Source organism: Ornithodoros turicata, chromosome 4 (genome assembly GCF_037126465.1).
Source record: "Ornithodoros turicata isolate Travis chromosome 4, ASM3712646v1, whole genome shotgun sequence".
Lineage (NCBI taxonomy): Eukaryota > Metazoa > Arthropoda > Arachnida > Ixodida > Argasidae > Ornithodoros > Ornithodoros turicata.
The window spans coordinates 77,634,478-77,648,425 of NC_088204.1; the positions used below are offsets into that span (position 1 = coordinate 77,634,478).

At 45.2% G+C, this 13,948-nt stretch overlaps 1 protein-coding gene across 1 annotated transcript in view; it reads right to left on the reverse strand.

The window, feature by feature from the left end:
- Positions 1-5,100, reverse strand: part of LOC135391982 (neprilysin-3-like) — a 41,096-nt gene extending 35,996 nt beyond the window's left edge. Inside the window, exon 1 of the mRNA XM_064622579.1 lies at positions 5,004-5,100. The gene's annotated coding sequence lies outside the window, so the exon portion shown is untranslated. The remainder of the gene's footprint in view (positions 1-5,003) is intronic.
- Positions 5,101-13,948: the final 8,848 nt, after the last annotated feature.

The window sequence follows — 13,948 nt, forward strand, 5'->3', positions numbered from 1 at the left end:
GTCTCAAGTGTTTGTCAAGTTGTCTTCGTGTTTGTGTCTGTCCTTTCGTGTTCCCTAGTCTCGGGGTTTTACATTATGCATTGATATCTTTGTTTTATATATCGATATCGAAGCTGAAAGTTTTAAATGAAAGAGCTCGGGGCCCTATGTTCTCACCTTCATAGTGTGTCACTATAGAAAATGGTCTTGACTCAAAATTATGAGGTAATTATAAAGCAGTTATCACCAGAAGCATCGAAAAAGATGCTGAAAGGGGGGACGTCCACGTCCTCCTCGCCTCCTTCACTGGCGAAAAACTAAAGGCCACAAAACGACGGTTCATCCCATAATTTTAAGAGGTTCAGATTGTTTACTAGAACTTCGTGACAGGTTAGGGTGAAACACCTTGCATAGAGGACATGAGCAGACATTCATCGCGTGGTAGTTGTTTTCGGAAAGAGAAACGAGGTTGCAGCGCAGCTGTTTCACTGAACCATGTTGTTGAACTCAGCCTGCATCCAGCTTTACAGGTGCAGGCTCCCAGAACACTTCATAGTCGAAGTCGCATTGCCAACTGTATAGGATCTGACAAGCGTAAGCTTGCCTATATCGCGCATCAAAAAATAGTATACTGGCCTCGCCCTAAAAACGAAGAGCGCAGGCAGGCAGTCCCCAGGGAACTATACCAATGCCAAACATCCATCAGAAGCCTTCATTGGGATCGAAGTCCCGTTTGCAAGAGACCTTCACTGGTTGAGTTTCGCATTCCACCAATCCGTTGATCTCTCCCATTCATCGACCATGTACCTTTTACATTGAGCCACATAAAGCCACTCTGATCGAGCTATACTCAGTGCGTAGTAAATATCAGTGATGGCCACTAACTACTTCTACAGTAGTTTAACTATAACTACTAACTACTTCGTGATGGAGTAGTTTAACTAGTAGTTCAACTACTTTTCAAGGGAGGTAGTTAAAACTACTTATTTAACTACTGCAATGTATTTTAACTACGTCTCTGACTACTTAACGTTGTCCATCGACACCAATCCCATTCTATAGTGTTCTTGGACACCTAAATATGAACCACAAGCAGTGATAAAAGTGAAGATTTAGTACACATGCACCGCACAATTGCTCTGCACCTCCGTTCTCATCAAACAATCAAGGTATCGACGTAATCAATCATGAATCAAGGTAAAAGTGGGAAGCACATTCGTGCCGTAAAGTTTGCGGCAAAATCGGAAGTAGTTGGCGCCTGCAGTAACCTAACTACTGTAGTTAACTACTCAGAATAGTAGTTTAACTAGTAGTTGCACACTACATTTCTGCAAGTAGTTCATAACTACTTTTTAACTACAATCAGGTAGTTTAACTAGTAGTTTAACTACATGTAGTTAACTACTGGCCATCACTGGTAAATATAGCCTTTCAACGGCGTTTGTACTGTACATTAAAGAAGAAACTACGCCCGAAAGTGCGGTACGTAAAATGGAACAAAATATTTGGATCTTGCAAGGCATTGTTGCTTTTTTATAGAGATAGGACGAATCCAGAACTATCCGTATCCGAATCCGTATCCAAGGAAGGTTCTGTGAATTGACGAATCTTACGAATCTCGAATCTTTCGAATCTTTTCTTAAAAAAAGGGTTTAAAAAGACAAGAAAAAAAAGCTCCTATTGGAGGGTGTTTTGAAGCAGAATATGATACTTTTGTTTAATGAAAAAAAAATTTAAATAATAGTTCAGTTTTGTTAGGAAGTATATCCGTATAGTTCTTAATTTATTTAACATATATTGTTCGTCGACTACAAGAAATACATACATTCTCTAGTCCGAATTATTTCCATAAAGCTAAAGCAACAATCAAAAGCAAAACCATATTACTTTTACATTTGTAATGTAACAGTTCCTGCCTGAACTCTTTCAGTCCAGAGGAATGTAAACAAAGAAACGAGAAGACACCCGTCGGTCAATGAGGCTTTCGACGGACTCCGGAGGCGCCAATTTGAAAAAGAAACGAGCAAACATGGTCGGTGGATTCGAAAGATTCGATTCGACGTTCTGTGCACTGGGATTCGGATTCCCGAATCTCGAATCCCTGCCTAGGATTCGCGGATTCGATTGGTACATCCCTACTTTTCGAGGCAAACTTAACTTTTCGTGCACAAAGTGGACAACAACAACAACATAGATGAATGGATGATGATGATGTGGGATGTTTCCCTGCGTTGAGTGCAGGACCCTACCCCATTCCAAAAAGGTTCACATGAAAGGATGACGAGGGAAGGAAATCCCTACAGTTCGTGAAGCAGGCCGGTGGCCCTCAGAAAGGAAAGAAGAGCGCCAAGTGCACGGCACTGGTGTCCAGGGTTACTCCATGGGCCGAGAACTTTGCAGATGTTGAATGGCCTCTGATCCAGCATTTCAAGTTGAGATTTAAAGGCCCGTCGCTCGCGTACGTACTGGCTACAGTCTTCGAGAATGTGTCGGATTGTTGCCGGTAAACCACAAGTTGTACACAGCGCCGAGGTGCTGTGGCCCAGCCTATACCGGAGTGCAGGGGTGAATGCGACGCTAAGTCGTAAACGACGCACTAGAGACGTAAAGAGGCGAGGGAAACCGCTTGGCATGTCAAATGAAAGCGTTGGGTCAACAGCATACAGAAGCGACCACCGGGTGATGTCATGACACCATTCCTGATGGGCCCAGGGCGACGTCAACGCGGACAAGTGGGATCAAGGTTGGTGTGGCTCGTGCTTTGGCTGGTACTTTGGCTGGCGTTTTGTTGGCTGGTACCGCTCGTTAGTTGCGAGAAGAACGGGAAAACGTTAGGCTTAAACATAAACGTCGGTGAGTACACGTGAGTGCGATCTCGAGTACCCGCACGACGGGAGGTGGCGCATGCCGCCTTCGCCGTGTCGTTCATTGGTATCGATAAATGACTAATTAATGAAATGAATAAATGAATAAAGACTCGCATTTCTTTCACTAAAATTCCGCAAAGGAATCGGAGATCCTGACGTTTTCATGTAAAACACTACGGCTCGGAAAAGGCTGAGCCCGTCGCAATTTTTTTACTTGAAAACACCTGTAAGTTCGGTTTGATAGATAGATCAAAAATTTACGATGCAACGAAATTACGCAGAATTTCATGACGCGATATCTCGGTGAGTAATAAATCGATAGGAACCAGCCGGCTAATCCTAGATAGCTTACACGTGTAAGAATCTCTGGGTGTGGCGGGAGCGTGCGAGAGAGACGGAAATATAGAGGTACGCGTACCTTACAGCCAGTCTACTTCGCGAACGTGCGAAGATAGGACGCCGAGTGAGCGGTCGTTAGAAGGCACTTAAGAGGTTCTACCTGGACATTAAGCGATATCGGTTTCAACAATAGCTAAAATTTTATAAATTTGCAAATTTGAAATATCAAAATTTTGCCGCAATGTCGACATATACGAAACTAAAATACAATCGGAAGTGAAGAAAATGGCAATCAGAAGGAAGAGATACTCGAGAAGATCCCAAAAAGACCCCCAAAGTCCAGCACCGAGCGATCGTAGAGAGCTACGAGACCGCCGAAGGAGATTAGCGGCGGAGGCAAATTCGACTGCGGGCGCGCACAGCGAGCCCTTGCCCTCTAATAATAAATGAGTAATGAATGGAATGGATAAATAATAATAACTCGTGGTTGTTTCACTAAAATCCTGCAAAGGAATCGGAGATCGTGAGGTTTTCATGTAAAACACTACGGCTCGTTTCTTTCCATTTTTTTGTCTTTCGACGTGGTGCCCTTTAAAAGAAAGTCCTCTGTGGTGCAGAGAAGTAGAAACTCAAGAACTCCTTTTGCAAAGTATTTCATATCACCCCACCTATCCCTGGTAACACCACGCTGCAAAAATAGATCAGTGCCATACGCTTGCCGTGCCACCGGAAACACACGTCAAACACGTCACATCCTCCTCCGTTCTCATTGGCCACCCGCCGTTCCGCGACCGCGAGGGAATTTCGAGCGCCTTAGAGCATTACGAGATGACCAGAGGCGGAGGTAGTAGAAGAAGAACAATAACAACAGCATTCCCGGTGTGCGCAGCAGCTGCGTCAGCCGGGGTGAACCATAAGGGCCAATTCTCACTTGGCGACGCCCTACGCGACGTCGTGAACGGCGGAGGAGTTCACGACGTCGGCGAGAGTTGCCGAGAACGGTATACTGGCAACCACTAAGGTGACATATAAAGGCCACGCCTCCTGATTTTCCGTCTGCTTTGGACGACGGAATGCCAGTGTGGTGGGAACATTGAAAACCATGCGTTCAGACGAGGCGGCGGAAGTACGCCTCTACTTCCGCCGCCCGCTCACGACGTCGCGTAGGGCGTCGCCAAGTGAGCATTGGCCCTAACTGAAGCAGACGATGGAGCAGTGTCCCTCAAAGTTCCCATGGTGCTTTGCGCCGCACGCTTTGTGTCCCGCGCATCTTTTTAAAATCGTCTATTGAGTTTAATATCCAACGGTTTCAGTTCTGCCAAACAATCAACTGCCGATTCAATACAAAACTTTTCTGACAACTTTTTGCCATACCTGTATCGAAACAGCCCTCAATAATCTTTATCTCTTTCCGGCGCCCGTGTTTAGCCTTCGCAAGGCGTCGTAGGCAGTAGTTACGTCACCACGAAGCAAGGCAAACGCAACCACACAACAGAAGCTCAAGCATGAGTTTCTGTTGTGTGGTTGTGTTTGTCTTGCTTGCTCTCCCCATCATGGACCTGTACTAACTTGCCCGTCTTGATAGTCATATCAGTCGGGTTTCCGTGCTCATCTAAAAAAAAAAAAAAAACGAAGAAAAGAAAAGAAAAAACTACGATGCTCCACTGGATGAAATTTTGCACGTCCACCTACACGTTAGTTACAGTCAAATACAGCTGCAATCACAAAATCAGTCGGGTCGGCAGTTACAGGCCGTCCCTTCAACATTGCAGCACGTATGAAAACTCTACTTAATAGTACGATAACCTCAGCTCCTACCTTCTAGTGGTCCTCACCTGCAGGGCAACCACGGCGTGAAGCACGTGCACTGTTCACCCCGTGCTGTCGACGCACAAGTCGTAGCATACAGCAGTAAGATGATAGACGGGGCCACACACGGACGCTGATCGGCGTCCTGCATCGATGACCCCTGGCGCCAGAACACTCATGTGACAGATCAAGGGAGTCGTTCTTCGAAGCAGGAATCAGCTTCTCTACAAGTTTTATCGGGTTTCTTATCAGCTTCTTTCACAACGCCTATCTTTTTCGCCCGACCGGTCGCTGATCGTTATCTGGAGGATGAAGTAAATCCTTCCCCATCAACCGAAACACGTGCAGCAAGAGAAAACATAATCGTGAGGGCATTGGATAATCAACAGCTGGTTTGCTGTGCAAACTACAGTAGTTAACACTACGCTTGCCAACACACAAGTCCAGCAACTTTTGGGAACTGAGGAGATCCCCGTACATAGCACGCAGCAAGAATAAGTTTTCAAGCAGTTTTGAAATCAAACCATGTGGTTCACAGTTTCGAGCGACACTGAAAACAAACCATCTGTGCCACACGCTTGAGCGTCGTCAGTGTTGCTGCAGCCGTTCCCGACGAAAACGTGTGTTGTGAAAACAACAACAACAACAGAACACACACACACACACACTTGTGAAAAAACTTTTTGTAATTCTAAAGATACAGGCGAGAGGGCAAGATTACAGTGAAGTGTACCGATACAGGGTGTTTATTTTTGTCTGTTACAGATTTCTTTAAATAAAAAAAGCTGTATGAGAGGAGCATATATGTCGATTTTGCAGTTGAGTTATACGGCCAGTCGGACATCCTCTCGAAGAAAGTATGTAACTGTACAAGCTGAATAATTACGCAAAAATCATTAATTAGCTCTCTAACTAGGGAACTTCGAGCAGAAACGAGATAGCAGAATAGGAGACGATCCTCGTTGAAAGCCATTCCATGTTCAAGATAATCTGAAACGCGCGCATGCGTTGAAATATTCATCACCGAATTTTGATAAGCCTAAACCGAAAACGTGACGACCGGGAGTACAGGGAGCACTGCGCTCACTCCACGTCACGCTTTTTTTTTATTTAAAAAAAATCCGTAACGGATAAAGATGAACACCCTGTATGTGCTTGGCGTCCTCCGTTTCCTGTGGCCAATGTAGAATATTTTCGGAATACGTTTTGAATTTATTCTGCTCAACAGATATGTTTTGGTTACGGTGCTCGCCACGCGGTTGACCAGCCATGTAGTAGAGATAGCGACCAGTGGAACGGGGAGCCAGACGTGAAGAAGACAAGGACATTTACTACAGCGAACGTAATATCTCGGTCAAATAGCACAGCTCAAACACCCCTGTCAGACAGGCGTACTTACGGCCTTAGGTGCATATACAATCATAAATTTCTTGCCAGACGATCAGCCATACGGCCTTTGCGACGAAACTTAGATGCAACGGCAACGGAGTTCCCGCAAGGAAGGTTTACGGCGTTTCCTCGAAACTGCCAAAGCCTAGTCAACAAACGGCATGAACAGGACAGCGCAAAGTTAATTTAATTCGAAAGAAAGATGTTTTCACGGGACCTAATGTTCTGTCAACTTTTTTTGTGTTCAACGCCTGATGTGTTTCTGATGCTTTTTTGGACTTTGCTTCTCACTCTACATTCTACACTGTCTTACCCTATAAAAGTCTACCCGTGCCGGCATACCGTAATCACCAATTACTCAATGCAGGTGGCACATTGTGCGGTCTTCATAGAAAGCTCATAAGGACATTTAATCTTGGAAAATTTCGAAGTGATTGAGCGCCGCAGTATGAAGTTATAACGCAAAACGTGCAATTCCCATATAGTCAAAACAATCAAGATGGCGGCGTTGGGAAGAGCAGTTGACATGCTGCTCCCAAGATGGCGACGTGTCGCATATCATGCCATCCGGTTGGAACTGCAGTTTTCATTTCGCTTTCGTGTAACTGTCGTATTTTGCTCCCGAAGTGAGCAACGTGAAGAACGAAAATGCTGACGTATAATTAGCAGACGACACCCAAAATGGATGTCGTCTGCTTACTGAAAGACAATGAAATAACATAACGCGGGGACATCTCTGCCTGCATTGACGGATGGGTGGAATTGCCAGAGCAACATATGTCGCCGTCTGGGGAACTGCGTCACAACTGCGATTCAAAACTCCGCCATCTTGGCTGTTTTGACTACAGGAACCTCACGTTTCGCGCTACAGCTTTGCGTGGCGGTGCTCAATCACTTCGATTTTTACCATGATGGAATATCCTTAGGAGTTTTATACGTATAGGTATACACGTCGTACCACCTCAATTGAGTAATTGGCGAGCACGGCATGCCGGCGTGGGTAGACTTATATGTAATAAGACCCTGTATATCGTATGTTTAGTTCGCTGTGACACTCGTCTTCTGGTACGGCCGGCCTTTCAGGGCTCGACACACTCTCTCCGCGGACTTGCTCCATTCCCCGTAACCCGTTTTTCCCACGAGAATGTTGATGTGGGCAAGAATAAATGAAAACGTGAGTTGCGACATGATCGGGAGTAGCCGCCCCGCGTGCTCAGTCTACTCTACAATAACAAAGAAACAATGTATAAATGGGCGAAACTTCAACCGATGAGGAACGTCGTGGTGGATGAGGCGATTAAACATAGAAGGACAAACACGCCTCTCAACACCAAGTTGCATTCCTGAGCTGAATGATGGCAGTTGAAGGAGGAGAGACGGAGGTATACGCAGAACCTTCTTAAGGTGAGCCTTGTACAGCAGCGAGGTCCATGCAGCTGCATGCGTTTCTACGTATGCGCTATGTTTGCGTACATTTTGTGTGTTAGTAAACGTCATTGTCTTGTTCATGTCTTGTTCTCTCTTGGACTGGCCTCGGCGTAAAGTAATAGTAATTTGGGGCTTTACGTCGCGAGACAACTGCGCCTACATAAAGTATGTGTAGTTGGGTGACTAGAACATTCCTCTGCACATACCGGCAACTCTGTATCTCAGGTGTCTTTGGACGCTTCGCGTCAAAAGAGGTTAGGAGAAATCCTTTATATGTGCAGTAGCATACAAGCAATACTGCACGGCGACCGTTGGGCCGTGCTCCAGACACGGGGGTGTGGGAGTGAATCTATTTTGGAAGGAAAAGTCAGCCAGAAAGGATGCCCTGCTCGGTTCAAATGTATGGTGTCTATGAATGTAACTTTCTCCAACGTCCTGCTACCGGCACCTTAGTGCTCCAGCAAAGCCGAGCTGGTGCATTCTTCTGCTTGCAGAGGTCCCACAGTCCTCCAGTCACCAGTTCATGACACAGAGCGCCTCATTCGAAGCGCGCAGCTTTCAAATAATCTGATCTATTTAGCTTGGAGCGAGCGCAGTGAAAAAAGAAAGAAATGCAAAGCAAACTGTGACAGAGCTCTGTGCTTCCATGCAGCTGCTCTCTGTGGTTATTGCCCTGTAACTCGTGAGTGCGTTCCTCGCAGCCTCGGTGAGAGGCTGCGTCCTATTTCGACAGACGTTCATTCATGTTTCGGGTGAAGAACGGTGGCGGTGATGGTGAAAGAGCTCGCTGTTCTCGTCCACAGTAAATTCAACCCCCCCTTTTTTTGGGTATAAACCGCTTACATCTTTTTGTCCTATGGCTGGCACCCTTTTTTTTACACCGTATAAACTGTAAGACACTTTTAAAAAGGTGTATCGTGCAGAAACACCTTTTTTACAAAGGGTGTTTTTTAACATAAAGCACCCTTTTTAATGTCGTTCTGACAATGTTTCAAATGGGTGTTTTGCATGTTTTCTACCTTTCAAAAAGGTGTAATTGAATGCTGCAACGCATCCCTGCGGCTGTATATGTACAGGGTGTCTTTGTTTAGCCGCAACAGAGCGCTTCACAAAGAGAGCGATAACAAAAAAAAATTAGCGCCGCTTTTCTGCTAGTTGAGCAAGAAAGAGTAAAACTTTATGGTACTTGTAACGTTGAAGTACTAGCATATTTTGACCCGTGCTTAAGGATTAGTTTAGTGCTACATTTATTTTGTGCATTGTATTTCTGCCAGCACATAAACTCAACTCGAATTTCCTGTTGAATTGAGAGTACCAGTGCAGACAGTACGACATCAGAGATAAATTACACCATTTTTTATCCTGCCACCTTAAAGCATCCTTTCTTACTCTTTTGCATTTTTTTTGCGTTTACACCATGACAGGTGTAAAAGTGCGATAAATGGGTGTAACGATATAATAACACCCTATTTAACACTGGCTTGTGGTGTAGTAATAGGTGTATTTTGTCTGCAGTTTCTAGAACGCATTTTTTTACACCTTTCAATTATTCTTTTGGGGTGAAAATGGGTGTTTTTCCTTCAAAGCACCCTTTTTTTTACCAGAAAAGGGAGTTTTCGAGTTACTGTGTCCTCACAGAGGTGGGCAACGTAACGACTGATGCCTTGGGGGAAATTGCGTTCTGGGCCGACTTCTAAGGGAACGGGATGAAGAACGGGAGTTGACGAAAACGCTGCAGCAGCAAATCGGAGTTGATGTTGATGTTGGCAAAAAAATAATAATAGGGAGACATTGAATTCTTCACACGACAAATTCGGCTACTCCCATAAACAGACACCCCCCCCCCCCAAAGGGAACAAAATAGAAAAGAAAAACTATATACTAACGATAACTACCGTAGCACTGTTGATAGTTGGGGTAGTTGGTAATGTGACATAGTAGATATTATGCAGCAAAAAGACAGGGACACATATAGGGGAAGGCCAAGGCCAAGGGCCAAATCACCGATTAACATAGCACACAATGAATCACACGGTCCTAATACACTGACACCAGCACACAGCAAATCGGAGTGTGTCTGTTCCAATCCCTACACGAGGCCTTTCCATCAGCTGCAATTCTTTAACCGACGTAAGCAACTTGGTGGGGGGAGGGGTATATGAAGGTTTATTAAAATAACCAGGAAAGGTGAGCTAGACAGTGATCGGCTTGCTATTCCAAAACAAAACAAAAAGAAAAACAGATAAATCACAGTGAAAGGGTGTTCGCCATAACAAAGAGTGTCCATAAGGGCCGAAACTTGGATAAAGCGGATGAGACCATTGGTGACGGCCCACTGAAGACCGGGAAACAGGACCCAGTAGGGTAACCAGTGAGAGAGTGCTGTAGCTAAGCTGCAATGTACGGCGGCAGAGGGCGTCACGGTGGAGAAAGTGTTGCCTGCACCGTAGGGTGCACTGGGGAATGACAGTGTTGGATTGACCCATTTTGAAAAGAAGCTGTGGAGTGCGTGTGACTTTGAGACGCCAACTGGGTGTTGTGACTACTACTACTTATTCGTTCATGTATCGCCGTAACGAATAACGGAATAGATAGAAAGTACCGGAATAGTGTAGCTTATTATTAAAGTGCCACTCCGAACTCGGAAAACAGCGTTTATTTTATTTAGTCCATGAAAAGAAGATGCCTCAAAGATTTTGTACGCGAAATTTGAATCCTGTTTACGAGAGCTGTGCATTTCTGTCTATTTTTGAAGATCTGTTGAGCCTCCACAAGTTTCGATGACGCGACGAGCGAGTGACGTAATCATAAGCCCACAAACTGCAATTATCTCATATTCTGGAGAGGGCACTCGTCTCCTTGAAACCACGCCGGCGTCCGGGGAGGGTCACGTGGTGGAGAAGTCATGTAAGGCTAATCGAGAGAGAAAACTGGGGAGAAGTCTCCCTCCTTTGTGTTTTCTCGAAGGTCGGAGCGGTCGGATGATATGTCATGTGGGGCTCCGCTAACGGAGCACAAAAAGCGAGCCCCCGGAGGACGCGAAGGGAAACAACTTTGCCGGATGAGAGCCGGGCGTTCCGTTGAAGCCTTCTTTGTTCCTTCCTCCTTTGAGCCTTCTTCCGTTGGAGACACAGTTCTCAAAAATAAACATCATTTTTCTCTAGCTTTCGCGTCAGGCACTGCCAAAAGGACTTCTGCTTCCTTTTCTGCTTTTAGAAGCCGTTGGCTTGCTCTTCGGCCTCTAGCGATGAGTCTTTAACCTAGAACAGAAGCGTTACAGGATGCCTTGCTACCATATGGCTCAAGCCCCCAGAACGTTCGGCAAGGTCTGTACTGCTGACGTGCTCAATTGACCACGAATTATCTGCTCATCGACTCTCACGGTAACGTCTTGATGTACAGACTTGTAGACCACAATACAGGGCACTATAGGCTAAATCCATTGGTCCACAGCAATGGGGTAGAGTATCGCCTGTGGCGATGAAACTCCCCACTCTCCAAGGTCGAAAATAAAGTTGTTGTTGTTCCATTTTGTACATTTGTACTGTTTCTATGCAGGAGCATTAAGCAACGCAAGCCTTCCTGTAAATTTCTGCTGCGGAGTCAAAGAGTATCAGCTATATACTTTGTTCGTTATATGCCTTTCCAGTTGATCATACTCGTGTGACTGACAGGGTACATCTGTCGAGGTACCACGTCACGCTCTCTGCGTAAACTTGTCAGATTCCTTGCCAATGCGAAGTCACTAGTCCATGTCAGGTCAAGACAGCTGAAAGAACGAGCTGAACAGGGTGCAATATTCTACTCTAGCTGAAAGCCAACGAAACAGTTACACCTTTTTGGGAGTAATTATTGCAGCACGACAACAATTACACTTTCTTTTTTATAACAATGCGACGCGTGTAGATGCTGCAGAACAGCCAGAAGAGATGATAATTTCAAGATAATATTGATTGATTGATTTGTAAAAGAAAAATTGAACATCAAGATAATATTATCGGCCTTTAAACACTTTGCTTCTTACTGATGATGGAGCCTCGCAGTTGATCGTTCTAGAGTTTAATGTAAACGGCTTACCGGTTCCCATAATACTATAGGTTTAACTGTGCATCATCGTATCCTTTCTGGATGGAAACGGCCTACATGTTCCGCAACAACATGTGCGCTAGCACGGATTAACCCTTTTGCTACGTACAAGGTGCAGCGACCTCAGCTGTTTCTCTGCGGGCTCTGAGCCGCCGAGCGCAAAGCGCACCCCTAATGAAATCGATGCGTGAATGAAATTTAACGAGGCTTTTGTTTCTATTTCCTCAGTCCGACTCTCAGTCGCGCAATACTGCTAATGTTGATAAACTAAAAACCTTCGAATATGTGTGATGATCTGTTGCGGCAATAAGTACCACGAAGAACGCGCCGTGTCGTCAGGACAACCGATAAATCAGCCATCTACTATTCCATGTCACCGGGTACTTATACGGGGTTTTTCATCTAACGTGAGAAAAAACGAAAAAAACGAAAAAGAGAATATTGAAAAGCCTACTTGTCTGAACACTATGTGGTCAACGTTATTCATCTCGTGGAAGATGTTGCAATGACTTCTGAGCCCTCTTACAAGTTGAATTCGCGAGAAATTCAATTTTCCCGATTGAGCTCCGAAATCTGCCTAGTCAACCTCGCGTTTTTTTGCCGGAAACAGAAAGCTAACCCGAAGCCGGACTTACCCCATTCTATAGCAAAATACATTCACTAGTACAATGGTAATAACGAGGAAAAAATTGCGAAACCGTCGCTTCGAGACGCGCAAATCGCCCGCCATGCTCAGATCTCCGGACGAAGCGATACGAGGAGGCCCTTTCTCTTCTCCAACCTTCTGCTGATAACGACAGCATGGTTGCAATACAAAGTTATCTGAAAGAAGAGCGAGAAGGAGACAAAAGAGGCGTGTGACCGTTTTTTCCTCCGCCGCATGCATTAATTTGACGGAGAATGATCCCGGCCCACAACTTGCGCGCCCCCAAAACGACGTTCCATCTTTTTTCCAGCTACGACCAAAGCAGTAGGGAATTTATTTTACAATGCAACGGGGTAAATCCGACGCGCACTTTCTGCTTCTGTCGAACAAAAAAGAAAAAAGAAAGAGAGACGTGAGGCTGACTTGGCAAATTTCGGAAATTAGAAAAATTCAATTTCTCACGAATTAAATTTGATGAAAGTGCTCAGAAGTCGTGGCAAATCTCCGCGATCGAGCTAGATAGAGTTGACCCCACAGTGCTCAGACAGGTAAATTTTATAGCATGATTTTTTTTTCACGTTAAGCGAAGCACCCTGTGTATAAAATGGTGTGTATGTGAAATGTATCGATGAATATAGCACGCACTCATCGATAACACGCACGGCCTATTTCTTAAAACTTTTTTCGTATAACGCGCGCGTTATACACCGAAAATTACGGTTCAGTGCACGTTAGAAAGCCCTTACGTGGGCAAAATTCATCCACCGACCGACCACAGCAAGGTCGCACTATGGCCACGGTTGTCTTGCGACGTAAAGCGACGAATTACCATTATCCATTCGAAAAACGATAAAACCCGCAGTGCGAGTGAAAACAAACACAGGACAGAAAGAGAGGAAACAAGCACTCAACTGCACACCATGTCTTTATTCGTGGAATACAGCGTGAATTTATATATGCCCTGCCTTCTTTCCCAGTCTCCTCCCGTCGAAGTATCTGCATTCTTACACCTAGTCTCTTCTGTTATCTTGATCTGCCTCTCATTTTTTAATCGTATATCATCATATTTTTTACCATCCCCACTCTCGTTGCATATACAGTGAACCCTCGTTATTATGACCCCCGTTAATCTGACATTCACGCTTTATGACCGAATTCCTGGGGAACGGTTTTTTCCCCATGTAAATCCTTCCCGTTAATATGACATTCCGCTTATCGGACTATGACCGAGATTTTGGGGCACAGCTGGGGTCAAAGGCACGTATTATCCTCCCGTTATTATGACCGCGTCACGCACCCCTTTGAGTGGCTGCCTCAGTTTGCCTAAGCTGCCTAAGTTTCTCAGGAACAAAGTGACACAATTAAAGTGGCGCGCAAAGGATTAGGGTGACTCAAGGCGTTGTTG